At 37.8% G+C, this 22,702-nt stretch overlaps 2 pseudogenes; one reads left to right on the top strand and one right to left on the bottom strand.

The window, feature by feature from the left end:
* The first annotated feature begins 372 nt into the window (after positions 1 to 372).
* Positions 373 to 4,533, top strand: LOC101127915 (glycine N-acyltransferase-like protein 2; annotated as a pseudogene).
* A 2,061-nt stretch (positions 4,534 to 6,594) lies between these two features.
* Positions 6,595 to 21,465, bottom strand: LOC101128288 (glycine N-acyltransferase-like protein 1; annotated as a pseudogene).
* Positions 21,466 to 22,702: the final 1,237 nt, after the last annotated feature.

Here is a 22,702-nt window from a genome sequence, read left to right as displayed (position 1 = left end):
GGGACCAGCCACTGTTTGACCCAGATGGGATGCTGCAGGGTGAGTCTGAATTGCTCCTTCACCACAGTGAACTGCAGGTTGGGCAATAATGGGTGCCACAAATGAGTCACAGTGAGCCTAGTTTCAGGCTCCCTCCTCCAGCACTCACTCGGCTGAGGAGGAGGTGGCCATCCTGGTTTTAGCCCCAAACGGCCCTGATGGTTCTGGACCTTTTTTTTCTAATTTTAATCTTTCAGGATATATTGCCACCTGTAATTGATTGTAGCCAATATTTTGTGTTGACCGAGCCATTAAAGATCTGCTACACATTTACAATGTGAACTTTACACACATTTCACATTTACAATGTGAAATGGCATGAATTTTTTAAAAATGAATGAATATAAGGGAAGCCAGTTCCTAATGATTCGGGTGTTAACATGGATTTTTGTGGATGCTTATTGGTCCCTTTTGCAACATAACTCTCAATGAGTAGCACAATGAGCCACCTTGGAAGCACTGGCCCCATCCTAAGTCCTCCTAGACTTCTTGTCCTTATTTCCCATGCCTCATATAAGACTTTACATTGGAGAAAAACTTCATCCCCTACTGTTTTGTTCTGTTGCGTTATAGGCATACAGCACCATTTTCAACATAAAACATAAAAACCCATTCAAAATGGAGGTGATGGTAGATGCCTGGACAGATTACCAGATCATCATTACTCAGCCTCAGAACCAGGTAGGAGCAATAGTTATTGAATACCAGGGCAGTCACTCTCCAGACATTCTCTGTGTGGCAATGAGGGAACTGAAACTGAGAGATGGTGAGAAGAATGTTGACACTGTTGATGTATGCAGGTTTTGGAAGGGCTGTTTGGGAGAGAGGGTAGGGCAGTGAGATAAGGCTTGAACTTAGATCTGGTGATCAATAACCCTGGATGTGTAAATAAAATTAGGATTCCAAGCAGTTAATCTATTCCATCAAGATTCTGATCATAGGACTACATCCCAACCTAGATTCTATGGCTGAAAGTGATTAAGAAGTGTTTTCACCTGCAAGGACTCTCAAGTGGAAGTGTCATCAGCAGAGGGTAGGCAGACATGTAGAGCCAGACCGAGCTGTCTATTCTAGGTACTACTCTGGCTCTGGAATGATAGTTCTTTCCAAAAGTTTATCTATTCACATGTACTCCAAGAGCTAATCACTGAGCCAGCCTCAGAGTCCTGGGTTAGGATTAGCTCAGGTGTCACCTTGCCAAAAACCCGGAGCCTTGCCAAACCTGTTTCTTATATTTTTTCCATACCTTAGGCACCTTCTCTTTTAAAACCTTAACATACACCATTTTGGTACTTCCCATTCGAGACAATGGAGCTATTTACTCACCCTCTCAAGGGCAGCTCACTTTAATGCCCTAAAAGAAAGAAACTATCTTCAGTGTATAAATAGTGAGTTATTCCTGGAGCGACTGCAAGGCCATTTTCTACACCTATCTTAGAAAAACAGAATGTTTCAAACAAGTGAATCTCTAGTACTCTAGGCCTATGCAAGAGCATTTTGTAATTGTAGGGCTATGTATGATATTTGTTGTATCAGGAGATAAAAAATGACTGGGATCATTACACCAACTCTTACCACATCTTCACCAAAGCTCCTGACAACTTAGAGGAGGTCATGCTCCGAGGTTATCAACTGGGAGCAAACTTTCCAGATCCAATCTAAGTAGTCTGAGTTAAAAGAAAAGATGCATGGTTTATTCCTAGCTGATATGGAAGGTATAAAGCAGTACCTGTCTTTCTCCTCTCTCCAGGTTGACAGGAGGGCTTGGATGAAGCAATAAGAGAGGCTGCAACTTCAAAATCAGTGCAGGTAGATTACATGAAAACCATGCTCTTTATACCGGAATTACCAAAGAAACACAAGACTGCAAGTAATGACAATATGGGGTTATTTAAAATGGGCGTAGATAAGAAGTGAGATTTTATGTTTTGCTTCCCAAATTCCTTGATAGAATTATTGAGTTGCCACAAAGGCTGTACTTGGAAGAGTAGAATTTGAGACTAAATTATGATGGGCTACAAAATTGCATGGGTAAAGAAAGGGCGTCACGTTAGGAACTGTGTGCTGAGCATGAACAGAGCCTTCATTAGACAAGGTCTTTATGCATATTATTTCACTTAAGGCTCACAGGAGTCCTTCGGAGAGGGGAATGGACATCATGGTGGCATCAAAAAATGTTTACTGAAACTATTTATATCTTACAAAATGCTACATGCTTATAGAAAGTATATAAGCATCCAAAGTGAAAAATGAAATCTGTCCTCTTGGGTTCCCCTGCTAGGTGTAAATAATTTTGACACTGATATGTATGCTTTTAGTACTCCATATGAGTTATGTATTTATTTTTGCAATATGTACACATAATTTACGGCACCTTCTTAAATGAATATCATCATAAATAGATTATTGAACAGTTGTATAAATATTTCTGAAAGATGAATTACCAGAATTAAAACTGTTGAGTCAAAGACTATGCATAATAAATGAATGATATTTCTAAACTGGATGGTAAGATTTTCATAAATTTAATGTGTGATATCATAACTTATGAAACAACCTAAACATCCAGTAATGGGGAAATACAAAAAATTATTATGGTACATTAAAACATTAGAATACTATGAAGCCATTACAAAGAATGAAGCAGCTCTACATGACAGATTAGAAAATATTTCCAAAATAGTTTGCTATGTAAAAAAACATGAGGTGGATAGAACAATGTATATAGTATGCTACCATTTGTGAAAATAAACAAATATATGTACATATCTAAAATTGCATAGATTTATGGGAAACTTGTACAAAATATATTGGTATTAGTGGTTGCTTCTAGAGAAAGTAATTGAGTAATAGGAGATCAGAGAAAGAAGAGAGATTTGCTTTCCTCTAGTAATCCATTTATGCTTTATAATTTTGTTACTAATTGAAAAAATAAATAGAATTTAAACACACATTCACAGATATGTTTGATTTAGCCAGAAAAGTTAACAGTCTTCAAATTCTGCTTTGCCCCACCAGTGTTCCCATGAGATTGTTAAGGGGAACATATACACAGGGAACAATGATAAATGGGGATTAAATAATATTTAGTAGTATAACTCTGGAAGTCTGGCATGAAGTACCTGCCCTAAGGTGATTCCTCTAAGCCTACACATGGATATCTTTATATCTTGCCATTCTAGGTTTGGCTGTCCACGGGAGAGGGGTGCAGGAAAGCGTACTTGAGATCTTTCAGGAAGCAAGCCCAGGATCAGGTTAGGCATGGAAGTGAGCAAAAACAAAGCATCACCCATAGAAAACTTAGCGTTCTGTTACCCACCCACTGGCAAACATGAAGTGACTCTGAAACTGACAAACTTCTCAAAAGTCTTCCTCCCTGGAGAGGGGCAAAAATTCCTGGAGATCTTCTCTCTTTCACTATTTCCATATTTACAGAGGATATTACTATAATTTTACAAACAAGAAAACTGAGTCTTACATAACTTTTCCAAAAGAAAATAATCAGGATTAGAATCCCAAAGGTTAGCACCAAAAATTTAGTATTCTTTTTCCTATATTGCAGCTTCTTAAACTGCTTTTCTGTGTATGTGATGACAGGCTTTGAGACAGATGAAGATGTAAGATCAGCATTGTTCTCATCTTCCTGTAAAATATGTTTAATTGGAATATCTGTTCAATGAATTGCTATCTTGTATATTTAGATATTTTGTGGAGTAGAACTCAAAATGCACATGGTTTCATACATGCATCTTTCAAGTAAATTCAGCCATGTCGAGGGCTTCTCTGGTCTATATCCTCACTCTTTTAAAGACATGTGTTCATTTTCTTCCTTAGGATACTTAACGGGACATTTTGAGATGTCCTATAACATATCATGTTATCTGTCTGCTATTAAATACACCATAAAACACAGTGTTCCCCCACCAATTATTTGGAAACATTTTGAAGCAGGAATGGAAAAGGTAGTTGTTATACAGCTATTGCCTCCTCTGGGCTGTAGGATCCTTAAGGAAAGGAATGGTGTTATTGCAATTTCAGTGTCTGATAATATTGGCTGAATAAAGGTAATTTTTTTTTCTTCATAGGGAAGGAAACTTTTCAAACATGTTCTTAGGTGTTTCACATGCAGGTCTTGTAAATGAACACTGGGCCTTTGGGAAAAATGAGAGGAGCTTTAAATATATTGAACGCTGCATCCAGGATTTTCTAGGATTTGGTGTGCTGGGTCCAGAGGCACAGCTTGTCTCTTGGCTTGTGATGGGACAGTCCTGTGAGCTGAGAATGGGTTATACTGTCCCCAAATACAGACACCAAGGCAACATGTCGCAAATTGGTTATCATCTTGAAAAGTATCTTTCTCAGAAAGAAATCCCATTTTATGCTCATGTGGCAGATAATAATGAGAAAATCCTACAGACACTGAAAAATGTTGGGTTTAAGATTTGACCTTGTGGCTGGCATCAGTGGAAATGCACCCCCAAGAAATATTGTTGATTAGTTCTACTGTCCATTTCAAATCTTATCAGTAGAAAATCATTAATTCAAACGCAAATATGGTGATGTACATTAGCACAAAAGACACCTGACTATCCAGGATCTGGGTACTATTTAAGCTCACCCTTAACATTTTTACGCTCCTCCTCCTCTGTATTCTTACAGAAAATTAGAAGCTCAATCCTATGGTCTCATAATTTCATTTATGGTGACAGACATCTCAGAATTAAAATCACCCAATGCCAATCATTAGTGTCAACATAACCCTTCATAGCAACACTTTCTTAAATGAAGATGACTTCTTTGTGAAAAAAAATTGCTTTTTATTCTGAGTACCCTCTGAGGAGCTTTGAGATGCTCAGCTAAATTAAATTTTGTGGCTATGAGTGAAAATTTGGTTTTCTTACTTGCTTTTTATCACAAGGGGTTGCTAGGTTGAGTTGCAAATTTAAAGCTTCACTTTAAATTTTCAAGATGATTTTTATGTCTATGATGTATTAGTTTTCTTTCCTCATTATAACAAATTATGATAAATATGATTACTTAAAGCAACACAATGTGTTATATTCATGGCAGTCAGAAGTTCAGAATAGGATTTATGGGGCTAAAACCGACATATTGGCAGGGCCAGCTCTTTCTGGAGGCAACGTGGGTAAATCAACTCCCTTGCCTTTTCCAGATCATAGAGGCTATCCTCACTCCTTAGCTTGGGTCTCTGAATCACATCATGTTTTATCTCTCTGCTTTCATCATCATTGCATCACATTCTTCTCTTCTGCACTCACATTTCCTTCTGCCTTCCAATTTTTTTTTCTTTCTTTCTTTCTTTCTTTCTTTCTTTTTTTTTTTTTTTTTTTTTTGAGACAGAGTCTCACTCTGTAGCCCAGGGTGGAGTACAGTGATGTGAACTTGGCTCACTGCAACCTGTGCTTCCCAGGTCCCAGTTCAAGTAATTCTCCTGCCTCAGCCTCCCAAGTAGCTGGGATTGCAGGCATGTACAACCATTCCCAGCTAATTTTTGTATTTATAGTAGAGACGGGGTTTCACCATGTTAGCAGAGTTCCAATGGCAAATATGAATGGCAGAGTGGAAGATCAGAGCCAAAGGAGGCCACCTTTTGATCATGAAATGTAATTGTTTTTAAGATCAGGGATTCAGAATTGTAATATAAGTGCTCAAATAGAAAGTTCTAATGATAGTGCATGGCACGTGTCCTTTCCATCATCTAGATTTTCCACTTTTTTTGTCTGGCTCACTCCTACTCACTCTCCAGTCCTCACCTTAGTGGTCACTTCCCCTGGAATGCCCGTGACCCTTTAAGATAGCAGTGGCAAACACTAAATGCTGAACTTATAACCAGATTCACATGCAACACCTTGCCCTGTGCCATGCTTCAATAATGATGAGGAAGTGAGAAAGAGTAGGAGAAAGGAGGCACAACAAATGTCATTTCCATAGCAGAGGCCCCAAGGCCAGTCCACTTGATTCTCTAGATTTCCTTTTCTGCATAACAGTGATGAAAGGTAGCCTAGGAAAGCCATTTGTCTGAGACTTTACTTTGATACCTTGCTAGTCACTAAACAAAGAGACTGATTCCATTCTTTAGTGTAGCCATTGCCTCATAAATTCATATATATCAGGGTTATTTATTTGCAATAAAGTATCCATATAGATTAGGTATATTCTAATGATAATTTTATTAAAGTCCTTCATTTATCTTCCAGATAGCAGATTCTGTCAACCACATTTCATAAAGAGTTCTGATTCCAAGAGGTAAGAACTGAGCCTGGCTTTCTAGTTACATGTTTACTGCTAACCCCGTTCCTTCCCTACAACACTTATGCATATTTAAAGACTATACCCTCCCCTGCCTCCAGCCTGGATTGTAAGTTCCACAAGAGCATGGCTGTGTCTTCTAACATCAAGTCTCTATGTTAGAAAAGCTCCTGGCATATCATAAATGCCGAATAAACATTTGTAAGTGAAGAAACTTATTCTATGGTTTCTTCTACGGATATATTAAGAGATGGCTTGCACAACATAGCTAAGTAGCTTCATTGTCTAAAATGGAACTAGATTGTCTGGGTATCAGGTCCATTGGTGGTACTCACAGGTGGCCTCAAAGGAACAGAACTGCCCCACAAATCTGTGGGAGTCATCATTTACTTCTAGAAAAGAGAAGTAAAATGGACTATTATTCTGATGCAGATATTTCATGAATCCCATGATCACCCGTGCCATGTCGCCTGTCCTTTGGTATTTTTCCATGCTGTAGGCTATTCCTACATCACAAGAAGAGTCCAAGGTTAATCATGATACCGGAGCCCCATCTGGACCCAGCATATAGGCTGCTGGCAGGCCTCCTATACAGCGCTTGATGTAACGCCGGCTCCTCTCATTCTTCCCGCACCTCCAGTTATCATTTACCAGCCCTGAATAAGAGACAAGCAACAGGGCATTCTTAAAGTTGGGAGTTTCACAGTAGAAAACAAAAAGAACGACAACAACATTCATCCTCACCCCTGTAATTTCTGGGTGCCGTCACATTCTAGAGATCCCAGGGACTCTTCTTGACTAATGACCCACCATTGCAAATCTGTGTATTTTGACCATTGACAACTTTTATTCATCCCAAAGAATGAATTCATCCTCTTTTCATTCCAAAACTCACTTATGTAAATAACAAAAATGTACAAGGAATAGCAATTATAAATGATCAGCACATGTTTTTGTCTCTCAAATTCATCATCTGGGTGGCCTGACTCAGCTCAGCTTCCAGCTTGCTTTTATTGGAGTCATGGAACTTCAGGATATTCTCCATAATAAAGAGGACTGCTCTTGATTGCTCTACCTTCAGTGACTTTGAAAATGCAGCCACTCTTATCCTCTCACCTAAACTTTCTTGAAGACCTGGGAAGAAAGCCAAGAAAGCAGTATTGTCAGACATGGAGTTCTCTACTTACACTGCTCCCACCTGATTAATACATCAATGCTTAGTCGTTATCAAACTTGAGTTTACACCACAATCTGCTGGAGTCTTTGTCACACCACAGATTGCTCTACTTCTCCCAGTCCCCAGAGTTTTTGTAAATTTACATTTCTATTGAGCTCTCAGGTGATGCTAATAATATTAGTTGATGACTCAATTTGAGAAGAACAGCTGCTTGCCCATTTCTTCAGACTCGTTATCATGGATTTGGAGTATCTGTTTCCAGTTTATGATCTCACATATTTCAAAACTTCTTGTGATTTTTTTAGTCTTTTTGGAGAACATACAATATACATTTGTGTATGAATCCACGTCATCAGTCATCTCCTGTTTAGGATGGTGAAAGTTCAGATCATTCAATTGAACTTTTTCTTCACCTCTCACTGATTGCAATTATCAGAAAAATGAAAGTTCAAAAGAAAATTTTACCAGTGGCCCATGATGGCTGCAGGTGGGCACACGGATAATAAAACCTAGGCGTATAAGCTACTGCTGACCTCTTGCCTGCGTAACTGGAGTTTGTTAAATATTTCACTGACAGGTACTGGTTATAAAACTGCTTATCAGATCCAGAAAGAAGACAGGATTAAATCAGCCACCTTCCTCCAGGCCTTAAGATGCCTCACCTTTCTCCCTACTCACTCAATTGCACACTTACTTTATTTTATATATAGCATCACCGAGAACCCAGCAGAATCAGATTGCAACAGTTGCTTCTCTCCCTGCTTTTCTCACCTCCTGGGCCACAGGTATCCCCCTGTTATATATACTGTGCCCCCACGTAACCTCCTGTGTGACACATCCTGGGATGTACTGAGGCTGTATCTCTAGGATTAAGTCCTTAAACTTGGCTCAAAATAAATTTAACTGTGAATTATCTAAATTTTAGTGCCTACTGTTTCACCAGACACCTAGAATCTACAGTGTCCTAGAATCTAGTGTCCAGGGCTTGGGCAAGATACTTTAGTGAATATAAACATTAGTGAGACACAGCCTTTTCCCAAGCCTACAGGATATTAGCCTATTCAAAGAGTGACACTGTGTTTAAAGCCAGAAGCCCACAAAATAGAATGAAATAGCTGAAATTTTGGCAGCACTCTGGGTAATTTATGTGGTGTTAGACTTATGGGTTTGAAAAAAATAGACTGGTGATCACCTTCTGGCAAGCCACAAACTTCATGGGAAGATGAATTTCTGTTTCTTGGGTGAAATATAAACAATAAATATGAGAGTTTTAGCAGTGAATATTATTTTAGAAAAAAGAGAAAATAGTGTGACTAATTTTAAAGAAAACTTCAAGAATTTGTGAGTGTTCTTATGAATGGAAGTTCCTGAATATGGCCGAAACCAAAACTTCCGTGAATTTAAAATAGTAGATGTTTTAAAAGACCAGATTTTGAAAAATGACTGAAAATAGCCAAGTAAATATTCAAGGAATTATAAAAAGATTATCAAAGTAAACTAGAAGAAAACAAATGGACCTATCTATAAAAATGAAAGCTACCTATAATGAAATGGAAAACAAGACATAGTGTAAAGGATATATAAAAACCAGAGTTCATTTTTAAGTGGCAAAAACAGAAAGAGAAGAGAGAGAGGGATAAACTTCTGGTAAGGTATTTTAAGGAAATACGAGAGACAGAGAAAAAGCAAAAATAAAAACATAAGCGTAGAGTATGAGAGATGAGAATGCAAACAGAGAAAAGAACAAAAGAATTATAATAGAGGATTATATACTACTCAAAGGCAACGTATTTATTGATAAAAGAAATGGATGTTATCCCTCAAAAATAAACTATCAAAATTGACTTTCAAAAACATAGAAAACCTCAACAAACTATTATAAAATATGAGAAATTAAATTTAAAATCTACCGTTTAAAAATTGGACAAGGATTATGGCCTCCAGCTCCACCCATGTTGCTACAAAGGACAATATTTTATTATTTTCTGTTGCTCTGTAGTATTCCACAGGAATATATATACCACGTTTTTTTAATCCAGTCTACAATTGATGGGCATCTGGGTTGATTCCATTTCTTTCATATTGTGAACAGTGCAGCAATGAATATACAAATGCATGTGTCATTTGGGTAGAATCATTCATTTTCTTTTGGCTATTTACCTACTAATGGCATTGTTTGGTTGAATGGTAACTTTGTTTTAATTTCTCTAAGAAATTTCCAGACTACTTTCCACAGTCCAATAATCCTAAGCAAATTAATCCTGTAACAGAAAACCAAATACCACATGTTCTCACTCATAACTGACAGCTAAGCATTGATCATACATGGACATAAATGTGGGAACAATAGATGCTGTGGGCTACTAGAGGGTAGAGACAGAGGGGCTGGTTAGAAAACTACTGGGTACTATGCTCAGTACCAGGCAGATGGGATCTGTCCGTACGCCAAAATTCAGCATCATGCAATATTCACATGTAAAAAATCTGCATATGGACCACTTGTATCTAAAGAAAAAAATTAAAATTAAAAAATAAGAAGTAGCCAAAATCACATTATTTTTCATTTAAATTGTACACGAGCCAAAACAAACACATAATTTTAATATTAAGCTTTGGAAACAGGAGAAAAGTTCCTAATGCCAAATCTGTTAAAAAAATAACAAAAAGAGACTTATTGACCATATTCTCTTATGAATACATATATAAAAATTCTGCATAAAATATTCAGTAGTATATCAGAAGAACGTGAGCACTTCCAAGATGGCCAAATAGGAACACCTCCAGTCTGCAGCTCTCAGCAAGTTAGATGCAGAAGATGAGTGATTTCTGCATTTCCAAATGAGATACCTGGTTTATCTCATAGGGACAGGTTGGACAGTGGGCGCAGCCCATTGAGGGAGAGCCAAATCAGCATGGGGCGTTGCCTCACCCAGGAAGCAGAAGGGGTTGGGGTATTTCTGTTTCCTAGCCAAGGGAAGCCATGACAGACTCCACCTGGGAAAATGGTACACTTCTGCCCAAATGCTGCACTTTTTGACCGTCTTAGCAACCAGCAGTCCTTGAGATTCCCTCCCGTACCTGACTCAGCAGGTCTCACACCAATGGAGCCTTTTTCGCTGCCAGTGCAGTAGTCTGAGATCAACCTGCAAGGCTGCAGTCTGACAGGAGGAGGTGCATCCGCCATTGCTGAGGCTTGAGTAGGTAAACAAAGTGGCCAAGTAGCTTCAACTGGGCGGATCCCACCACAGCTCAACAAGGCCTATGTCCTCTATAGACTCCACCTTTGTGGGCAGGGCGTAGCTGAACAAAAGTCAGCAGACAACTTCTGCAGTCTTAAATGTCTCTGTCTGACAGCTTTGAAGAGAGCAGTGGTTCTTCCAGCATGGTGTTTGAGCTCTGAAAACAGACAGACTGCCTCATAAAGTGGGTCCCTGACCCCCATGTAGCCTGACTGGGAGACACCTCCCAGTAGGGGCTGACAGACACCTCATACAGGAGGTTGCCCCTCTGGGATGAAACTTTCAGAGGAAGGATCAGGCAGCAATATTTGCTGTTCTACACTATTTGCTGTTCTGCCAGCTCCACTGGTGATACCCAGGCAAAAAGGGTATAGAGGGACTACCAGCAAACTCCAACAGACATGCAGCTGAAGGGCCTGACTTTTAGAAGGAAAACTAACAAACAGAAAGGAATAGCATCAACATCAACAAAAAGGACATCCACAGCAAAGCCCCATCTGTAGATCACCAACATCAAAGACCAAAGGTAGATAAAACCACAAAGATGGAGAGAAACCAGAACAGAAAAGCTGAAAATTCCAAAATCTGGAGCACCTTTTCACCTCCAAAGGATTGTAGCTCCTTGCCAGCAATGGAACAAAACTGGACAGAGAATGACTTTGACGAGTTGACAGAAGTAGGCTTCAGAAGGTCGGTAATAATAAACTTCTCCGAGCTAAAGGAGCATCTTCTGACCCACTGAAACGAAGCTAAGAACATTTAAAAAAGGTTAGACGAATGGCTAACTAGAATAAAGAGTGTAGAGAAGACATTAAATGACCTGATGGAGCTGAAAACCTTGGCACGAGAATTTCTTTATGCATTCACAAGCTTCAATAGCCAATTTAATCAAGTGGAAGAAAGTATATCAGTGATTGAAGATCAAATTAATGAATTAAGTGAGAAGACAAAGTGAGAGAAGAGAGTAAAAAGAAACAAACAAGCCTCCAATAAATATGAGACTATGTGAAAAGACCAAATCTACGTTTGATTGGTGTACCTGAAAGTGACGGGGGGGAATGGAGCCAAGTTAGAAAACACTCTTCACGATATTATCTAGGAGAACTTCCCCAACCTAGGAAGGCAAGCCAACATCCAAATTCAGGAAATACAGAGAACACTACAAAGATACTCCTTGAGAAGAGCAACCTCGAGAAGAGCAACCTCAAGACACATGATTGTCAGATTCACCAAGATTGAAATGAGAAAAAATGTTAAGGGAAGCCAGAGAGAAAGGTTGGATTACCCACAAAGGGAAGCCCATCAGACTAACAGCAGATCTCTCAGCAGAAAACCTACAAACCAGAAGAGAGTGGGGGCCGATATTCAACATTCTTAAAGAAAAGAATTTTCAACTTGGAATTTCATATCCAGCCAAACTAAGATTCATAAGTGAAGGAGAAATAAAACCATTTACAGACAAGCAAATGCTAAGAGATTTTGTTACCACAAGGCCTAAGAGCTCCTGAGGGAAGCACTAAACATGGAAAGGAAAAACTGGTACCAGCCACAGAAAAAAACATGCCCAATTATAAAGACCACTGATGCTATAAAGAAACTGCATCAAGTAGCGGGCAAATTAATCAGCTAACATTATAATGGCAGGATCAATTTCACACATAACAATATTAACCTTAAATGTAAATGGGCTAAATGTCCCAATTAAAAGACACAGACTAGCAAATTGGATAAAGAGTCAAGACTCATCAATCTGCTGTATTCAGGAGACCCATCTCACATGCAGAGACACACATAGGCTCAAAATAAATGGATGGAGGAAGATCTACCAAGCAAATGGAAAACAACAAAAAGCGGGGCTTGCAATCCTAGTCTCTGATAAAACAGACTTTAAACCAACAAAGATCAAAAGAGACAAAGAAGGCTATTACATAATGGTAAAGGGATCAATTCAACAAGAAGAGCTAACTATCCTAAATATATATGCGCCCAACACAGGAACTCCCAGATTGATAAAGCAAGTCCTTAGAGTCCTAAAAAGAGACTTAGACTCCCACACAATAATAATGGGAGACTTTAACACCCCACTGTCAACATTAGACAGATCAATGAGACAGAAAGTTAACAAGGATATCCAGGATTTGAACTCAGCTCTGCACCAAGTGGACCTAATAGACATCTACAGAACTCTCTACCCCAAATCAACAGAATATACATTCTTCTCATCACATCGCACTTATTCTAAAATTGACCACATAATTGGAAATAAAACACTCCTCAGCAAATGTAAAAGAATAGAAATCACAACAAACTGTCTCTCAGACCACAGCGCAATCAAATTAGAACTCAGGATTAAGAAACTCACTCAAAACTGCACAACTACATGGAAACTGAAAAACCTTTTCCTGAATGACTACTGGGTAAATAACGAAATGAAGGCAGAAATAAAGATGTTCTTTGAAATCAATGAGAACAAGGAAACAATGTACCAGAAACTCTGGGACACATTTAAAGTAGTGTGTAGAGGGAAATTTATAGCACCAAATGTCCACAAGAGAAAGTAGGAAAGATCTAAAGTCAACACCCTAACATCACAACTGAAAGAACTAGAGAAGCAAGAGGAAACAAATTCAAAAGCTAGCAGAAGGGAAGAAATAACTAAGATCAGCGCAGAACTGAAGGAGACAGTGACCCAAAAAACCGTTCAAAAAAGTCAATGAATCTAGGAGCTGGTTTTTTGAAATGACCAAGAAAATTGTTAGACCACCAGCAAGAAAAGAGAGAAGAATCAAACAGATGCAATAAAAAATGATAAAGGGGATATCACCACCGATCCTACAAATAGAAACTACCATCAGAGAATACTATAAACACCTCTATGCAAATAAAGTACAAAATCTAGAAGAAATCCATGTATTGCTGGAACCATACACCCTCCCAAGACTAAACCAGGAAGAAGTTGAATCTCTGAATTGACCAATAACAGGTTCTCAAATTGCGGCAATAATTAATAGCCTACCAACCAAAAAAAGTTCAGGACCAGAGGGATTCACAGCCGAATGCTACAAGAAGTACAAAGAGGAGCTGGTACTATTCTTTCTGAAACTATTCCAATCAATAGAAAAAGAGGGAATCCTCCCTAACTCATTTTATGAGGCCAGCATCATCCTGACACCAAAGCCTGGCAGAGACACAACAAATAAAGAGAATTTTAGACCAATATCCCTGATGAACATCGATGCAAATATCCTCAATAAAATGCTGGCGAACCGAATCCAGCAGCACACTAAAAAGCTTATCCACCACGATCAAGTTGGCTTCATACTTTGGATGCAAGGCTGGTTGAACATATGCAAATCAATAAACATAATCCATCACATAAACAGAACCAAAGACAAAAATCTCATGATTATCTCAATAGATGCAGAAATGGCCTTCAACAAAATTCAACAGCCTTTCATGATAAAAACTCTCAATATACTAGGTATTGATTGAATGTATCTCTAAATAATAAGAGCTATTTATGACAAACCCAGAGCCAATATCTTACTGAATGGGCAAAAATTGGAAGCATTCCATTTGGAAACCAACACAAGACAAGGGTGCTCTTTCTCACCACTCCTATTTAACATAGTGTTGGAAGTTCTGGCCAGGGCAATTAGGCAAGAGAAAGAAATGAAAGGTATTCAATTAGGGAAAAAGGAAGTCAAATTGTACCTGTTTGCAGATGACATGATTGTATATTTAGAAAACCCCATCGTCTCAGCCCAAAATATCCTTAAGCTGATAAGCAACTTCAGCAAAGTCTCAGGGTACAAAATCAATGTGCAAAACTCACAAGGATTCCTCTACACCAATAAGAGACAAACAGAGAGCCAAATCATGGGTGAACTCCCAATCACAATTGCTACAAAGAGAATAAAATACTGAGAAATCCAACTTACAAGGGATGTGAAGGACCTCTTCAAGAACTACAAATCACTGCTCCATGAAATAAAATATAACACAAACAAATGGAAGAACATTCCATGACCATGGATAGAAAGAATCAATATTGTGAAAATGGCCATACTGCCTAAGGTGATTTATAGAGTCAGTGCCATCCACATCAAGGAACCAAAGACTTTCTTCACTGAATTAGAAAAAACTACTCTGAAGTTCATATGGAACCAAAAAGGAGCAAGAATAGCCAAGACAATCCTAAGCAAAAAGAACAAAGCTGGAGGTATCATGCTGCCTAATTTCAAACAATACTACAAGGCTACAGTAATCAAAGCAGCATGGTACCAAAACAGATATACAGACCAATGGAACAAAACCCTAGCCTCAGGAATAACACCACACATCTCAACCATCTGATCTTTGACAAACCTTACAAAGACAACAAATGGGGAAACTATTCCCTATGTCATAAATGGTGGTGGGAAAACTGGCTAGCCATATGTAGGAAGCTGAATGTGGATCCCTTCCTTACACCTTATACAAAAATTAACTCAAGATGGTTTAAAGACTTAAATGTAAGACCTAATAGCATACAAACCTTAGAAGAAAACATAGCCAATACCATTCAGGACATAGGCATAGGCAAAGACTTCATGACTAAAACACAAAAACAATGGCAACAAAAGCCAAAACAGACAAATGGGATCTAATTAAACTAATGAGCTTCTGCACAGCAAAAGAAACTATCATCAGAGTGAACAAGCAACCTACAGAATGGGAGAAAATTTTTTCAATCTACCCATCTGATAAAGGGCTAATATCCAGAATCTATAAGGAACTTAAACCAATTTAAAAGAAAAAACAACCTCATAAAAATTGGGCAAAAGATTTGAACAGACACTTCTCCAAAGAAGGTATTTATGCAGCCAACAGACACATGAAAAAATGCTCATTATCACTGGTCATTAGAGAAATGTAAATCAAAACCACGATGCGATACCATCTCACGCCATTTAGAATGGCGATCATTAAAAAGTCAGGAAACAACAGATGCTGAAGAGGCTGTGGAAAAATACAAATGCTTTTACACTGTGGGTGGGAGTGTAAATTAGTTCAACCATTATGAAAGACAGTTTGGTGATTTCTCAAAGATCGAGAACTAGAAATACCATTTGACCCAGCGATGCCATAACTGGGTATATACTCAAAGGATTATAAACCATGCTGCTATAAAGACACATGCACACGCATGCTTATTTTGGCAGTATTCACAATAGCAAAGACTTGGAACCAACCCAAACATCCATCAATGTTTGACTGGATTAAGAAAATGTAGCATATATACACCATGGAATACTATGCAGCCATAAAAAAGAATGAGTTCATGGCCTTTGCAGGGACATGGATGAAGCTGGAAACCATCATTCTCAGCAAACAATCACAAGGACAGAAAAAAAACACTGCATGTTCTCACTCCTAGGTGGGAATTGAACAATGATAACACTTGGACACAGGATGGGGAACATCAGGGCCTTTCAGGGGGTGGGTGGCTGGGGGGCTGGGGGAGGAGTAGCATTAGGAGAAATACCTAAAGTAAATGACAAGTTGATGGGTGCGGCAAGCCAACATGGCACACGTATACCTATGTAACAAACCTGCACATTGTGCACATGTACCGTAGAACTTAAAGTATAATAAAAAAAAAAGGTAAAAAAATGTGAACAGGAACAGTTTGTTTTAGAAAGGCTTGAATGGCTTTGATTGGAAGATCTTTTAGTGTGATAAATTAAAGGAGGAAAAATTACATGAGTATATAAGTTGCCAAATAGAAAAGACAAAAATGAAAGAATATAAAATTTACTCTCCATTATAAATATAAGTTCAATGAAAGTATGCACAAGAGGAAAATGCTCTAAACATGTAAAGACAGAATCAAATGCAATTCTAGATATATGTTGTTATAGCTATTTTATTAAAATCAGGAATGAGACAAGTATAAAAATATTATTATTGTTAGTTGGTATTGTTTCCTTAGGTTGTACATTATGCAATAAGTCAAGAAACTAAAAACCCTTACAAATATTGGCAAAGAAGCAGCAAATAACTTTGTTTGCACATTACAGTATTATGCATTGAGAAAATCCAAGAGACTTTGACAAAAAAGAAAAACAAATAACACCCTACACAAACAGGATTTTAAAGAATAGTGTGACATATTTGGAAATCAAAAATACAGATGAAAAGCAATAACAAAATAATAATTCTCAGAAATAGAAAAGGAAAAATAATTTAATAATCTTAACAAATAAAATAAAATACCGAAAAGTAAACTTAATGGAAAATCACGTAGTTTACTACAGGAAAACACTTAAATTTTACAAGATGGCATAGAACAGAAACTGAAAAAAGTGAGAAAAAGACCATATTTCTAGATGACAAGATGTAGTACCGCAAAAATAGTAATCTTTTCACAATCGTCTTTCAGACAATACTAACCACAATTGCAATAGTTAGTTGGGGTAGTTGGTGGGGAACTGGGAAAATTAGTTATTGTTCATATGGCTCTTAAGTGTATAAGAAATAGGAAAGTAAGAAAAGTATTGGTGAAGGGTGATTTGCTTTATTAGATATTAAAATTTACCACAAAACAATGAAATCGCTTAAGAAAAGACTAGAAACAAATACAGAAATAGATACAAAAATATGTAAAGGTGATATGACAAAATAGACATTTATGTTTCAGTAGTGGAATGACTTATTTAATAAATAGTACTAACATAATTAGCCAGCCATAAGGAAGAAAAATATAAAAGAATGTTATTTCATGCTATTCAAAAACATATTTTAAATAGAATGAAGATTGAAATGTCAAAAGTAAAAATTAACTCACTGTAAGACAAAGTAAGAAAACACTTGCATGATGTTGGAGTAGGAAAAATCTTCTTAATTATTAACTAAAGAAAACAAAACCTCTGAAGTCATAGTGAAAAATATAACATATTTGATTACAGGAAAGTTAAAAATTTCTTCATGTCAAAATCTCCATCAATAAAATAGAAAATAATTCTAAATTGGGCAATAAATTTGTAGCATATGCCTTATGTTAGTATTCCTAGTATCCAAAACACTTACAGAATTTTAAGAATGACATAAAACCCCAGTGTAAACATGGTCAAACCATACAAACAGTTCAGAAGTAAACCCCAAATTACTGATAAAAGTATGAAAATACAATATGTTGACTATCACTAGTCATGGAAATGCAAATTAAATCTATAATAAGATGCCATCTTTCACTCACCAGTTTGGCATAACTTAAAAGAGGGAAAACATTCAGTGCGGGTGAGAATGTGGGGAAACAATTCTTCCACACATTGCTAATGGAAATAAAACTGGAATCCTTTGGGAAGGTAATCTGGCAGTGCTTACTTATGATAAAATAAATTCTGACTTGGAGATATCCCTTTTGGAAATCAATTGTATTGAGAAAAGTTTCCAGGATGTAAAGATATGTATAAGATGACATTTTTTGAAGCATTGTTTGTACTTGCAACAAAGTGTGAACAATTTGAACCCAACAGCAGAAGAAAGAGTGACTAAATAGCATTGTATTGGCTCTGTGGAATGCCACAGTTATTAAAACGAATATATTAGTGCTGTATTGATTTTCCCAAAGGGATGCCTACATGTCAAAGGCAAATTAAAAAGTGATGACAGGATATATTCCCAGTAATGGCATGGCTGGGTCAAATGGTATTTCTAGTTCTAGAGCCCTGAGGAATCACCACACTGACTTCCACAATGGTTGAACTAGTTCGTCCTTTGTAGGGACATGGATGAAGCTGGAAACCATCATTCTCAGCAAACTATCACAGGCACAAGAAACCAAACACCACGTGTTCTCACTCATAGGTGGGAATTGAACAATGAGAACACATGGACACAGGAAGGGGAACATCACACTCTGGGGACTGTTGTGGGGTGGGGGGAGGGGGGAGGGATAGCATTAGGAGATATACCTAATGTTAAATGAGGAGTTAATGAGTGCAGCACACCAACATGGCACATGTATACCTATGTAACTAACCTGCACGTTGTGCACATGTACCCTAAAACTTAAAGTATAATAAATAAATAAATAAATAAAGTGATGACAGGAGAGATCATCAGTGTATGTTAATATGCACAAGGACATTGATTACCCCAAAGGGTAGGAAATGAGGAGAGGAGGGGAGGGGAAGTGAGAGGTTATTAACTTCTTAAAATCATGTTAAATTTCCCCGTGTATAATCAGCATATATTATCACTGTGATTAAAAACCAACAAAAATATAACTTTTTCTAGATAAATTCTGTTTCCCACCCTAAAAAGTTATTATTCAAGATCAAATTGACTTTCAACACTGCACGAAACATGGTATACTATGGAATCAGACAAGGTGAATGTAATTCAAAGTAAATTGCAGCATATTTCATTCTTTCCTTTTTTTTTTTTTTTGGTTATATATGTGTCCTGTGGAACTTTTATATTTCAATATTTTTGTTTATTGACTCACTTTATAAAAACTAGCTGTGTTCAAAGTAATGCTTATATGAAGTTATGGTTTGATGCTATAGTTACGATGCTAAAATACACATAATAAATACAAAGTTAGTGAAGTAAAAAGAACTATTTGGCTTCCTACAATTATTTAGCATATCACACTTTGAAGAACTTGGACCATGGATTAAACTAAGCATTCATCTTCGATCCCAAATTGTCAGGAAGCCAGGAAATCAAAAGATCACCCTTAGGGAAGGTGTTAGGCTCAGCCTGGCTCTCACCCCCTTTACCCCTTTGTTCCTCAATCTAGGGTCACTTTGTCACTTTCTGCATTCCAATCCTGACCCAGTTGGCACACTAGTCTTGACTTCGGGTGGCTTATTACTATCTGGAGGCTCAGCGCCTATACCCGCATGAAGTTGGGCTGGCAATGAGGCTTCAGTTCACTAACCAGATGTGCATAAAATACATACAAAAAGGGGAAGTCTTTAGGGCAAAAAAATAGACCCAGGTTTGTATTACTATTTCAGCTTAATAGTTTATTCCAATTACCATAATGGCTAATTATGGTAAATACTATTTAAAATCATGTGCTATGTACTAAGTCTTTGATGTACAATATCTCATTTAAACCTCGTGTAATCCTCTGAAGAAGGTCCTGTTATTTTTCCCATTTTAACACATGATGAAACTCAGAGAAGGGCCTATGGTTACTGTCAGTCCATTGAACTTTAATTCAGATTGGGCAATGCTTTAACGTCTGGTATCCAGCAGCTACATGACTTAATATTTCTCAGTGTCATTTCCTTATCTCTAATTTGGAGACATTAATGGTCACTTCGTTAGATTGCTCTAATGATAAGTCACTAACAAGACAATTGCTTCCAAATAGTTGACACACAGTAATTATGATTCCCTTCTCTGGTTCCTGCAAAGTAACCTCCTGGTTCTTGTTTTTTTTGTTTGTTTGTTTAAGACAGAGTCTCACTCTGTTGCCCAGGCTGGAGTACAGTGGTGTGATGTTGGCTCACTGCAGCCTTGACTTTCTGGGGCTCAAGTCATACTCCCACCTCAGCCTCCTGAGCAGCTAGGAGAATAAACGTGCACTACCATGCCCTGCTAATTTTGTTTATTTTTTATTTATTTTTCTGTGTGTGTGGAGATGAAGTCTCCCTATGTTGCAGAGGTGGGTCTCAAATTCCTGGGCTCAAGTGATCCTCCTGCCTTGGCCTCCTGAAGTGCTGGGATTACAGGAAGAAGACATCATGCCTGGCCCTGAGAGGAAATTTTTACTGGTAGACTTCTGCTTTAGTTTTTGTTTCTAAGTCACTGTTCTGATATCTCAGACACCCAACTTTCCCTGTAAATTTGCCTCCTCTCAGCCCCTGCAGGTGACCCCTGCCACCTCAAAAGGCCCTTAGTCTGTGAGTGTCAGCCTTATCATTTTCTTCCTCTACCCCCTCCACCCCTTTTCCTAGATGAGTCTTATGCTTTTCAGGAAGAGTGGGAACACATGGCACTCTTGCAAGGTGCGAAGTACTTAAGGAGTCTTTTAAAATACTCACATTTTCTTTCACTCTATAAAAGCAGCCCTGGTGTCTCAAGTGGTCAGTTCCTCAGGCCCTTTGGACCAACCTGGTCCACCCGTCCCTATCTGTGTGCCTACCTGCTTTTGAGGCTGGATAATAACCATCTGATACTCAGGCCAGGAGTCCACTAGCACCTCCATATTGAAGGGGTTCCTGTGATTTATGTGGTACACAGAGCCGTACACCTGAAGGAGGGATGGAAAGACTAGGAGAGCCTCGGATCCTCAGAGATGGAGATCTGGATGTGAAGAGAAAGAGAAAAACAGAAGTCAACAGACAGTACTGTGACCAAGTCAGTGATGGTGAGATCAGCAGCATCTCTAGGACCCTTCTGATTGACATGAAGTCACCATCAAGTAGGCAGAACTCACAGGTAGGTGTCCTTCTGATACCAAAGAGCTACTGTGCACTAGCTGGGCACTTGGCAATGCTCTTAGCACTTACATTGTATGGATTTATTTAGTGTCCACAAAAACTTTAAGAGGTAGGCACTAATATTATTCCTATTTCCTTGATGAAAAGAACAAAGGTAAAAGCACAGAAAGGTAAACAAACATGCACAAAGCCTCTGACTCTCTCACTGTTCCCTCACCTTCAGGGACTCAGGTATGCTCCAGGCCAAGGGTTTGTATAGAGCCAGCAGCTTCTGGGAGTTATTCAGTAGAATCATTCTGTGGGATGCTTCAGTCCTTGAGCCATTCAAGAAGAAACTCTGAAAAGATAACAAGGGAAGGGACAATGTTAAGGGACCAAATGAATTTAAAATGCACTTTATATTTCTTCATTCAAGTAACAATCATGACGTAGAATCTATTAGTATCATCCTCATTCTAAACATACCAAAGCTCAGAGAGACCAAGTAAATTCCTCAAGTTCTTACAGAGGTAAATGCCAGAGTCAAATTTTGAAACCATATATGAATGGCTCCAAAACACATACCCTTCCTCCCTGGTGGAATGAATTAAAAGTGAATATTAAGAGTTCTGTGAGGTTCTCAAATGCCTGTAGCAGAACACTCCACCACCAACATCATAACTTTTTCCCTGTCGTTTGGTCATCAAATGCCTGAGAAGTCTTTTTCCATGTGGAATAGAAAAAATATCAGCCATCTAAGAATAGTTATGGCTGAAAAACTTAGAGCAGGATGTGGCAAAGATTTTCTTTAGTTTCTGAGGGCAAAATATTTTAGACCTATGGCCATTTTGGATCTTTTCTCATTTCATTACAAATTTTTTTTAAAAACGATGAAAAAATTTTGACACATATCTGTAAACTTCCATTGAAATAACATTCACAATTCTCAGAAATGTGCCATTAATTTAATAATAACTTGGAGAAGGTAATCATCACCACTCATAGTTTCAAAGCTTAGGCTGGTTTCAAATTTTAATTATGTCTCCTACTTCTTTGTTAGGTTGCTTAAGCAATCAGAACCTCAAAGTGTTTTCTCACAGCTTTGGAGCCAGAAATTAGAATGCATGTTTTCCAGAGGAATTAGATTACACAATGCAATACATATAAAAATGCATAGCATTATACCTGGCATTATGTAAGAACAATATTTAACATGTTAGTTTTTTTAATTGACTTTATATTAATCAACATGTCATATAGAGATTTAGCAATTATATCCAATGATATAAGATAATTAAAAATGTAAAGAACTTACAACAAATTTAACTAATGTAAGAAGAAACCCATGGATCAGATATTTGAAACAATCATTAGCAAATTAGTTAATACAGATGTTTGAAATTTTTTATCCATGAAGGTTAAATAGTTAACAAATACGTGTTAAGCAATAGGCAAGGTGAAACATGTTTTGTCTTGTCTGGGGTCAAAGGCCTCAAAGTTCAACTATGTTCTGTAGCTAGATGAAGGAAAGTTTAAACAAAGGCATCCTTTTG

Source organism: Gorilla gorilla, chromosome 9, assembly GCF_029281585.2.
Source record: "Gorilla gorilla gorilla isolate KB3781 chromosome 9, NHGRI_mGorGor1-v2.1_pri, whole genome shotgun sequence".
Lineage (NCBI taxonomy): Eukaryota > Metazoa > Chordata > Mammalia > Primates > Hominidae > Gorilla > Gorilla gorilla.
The sequence above is the reverse complement of the archived record's forward strand: the minus strand, read 5'-3'. Positions and strand labels throughout refer to the sequence as shown.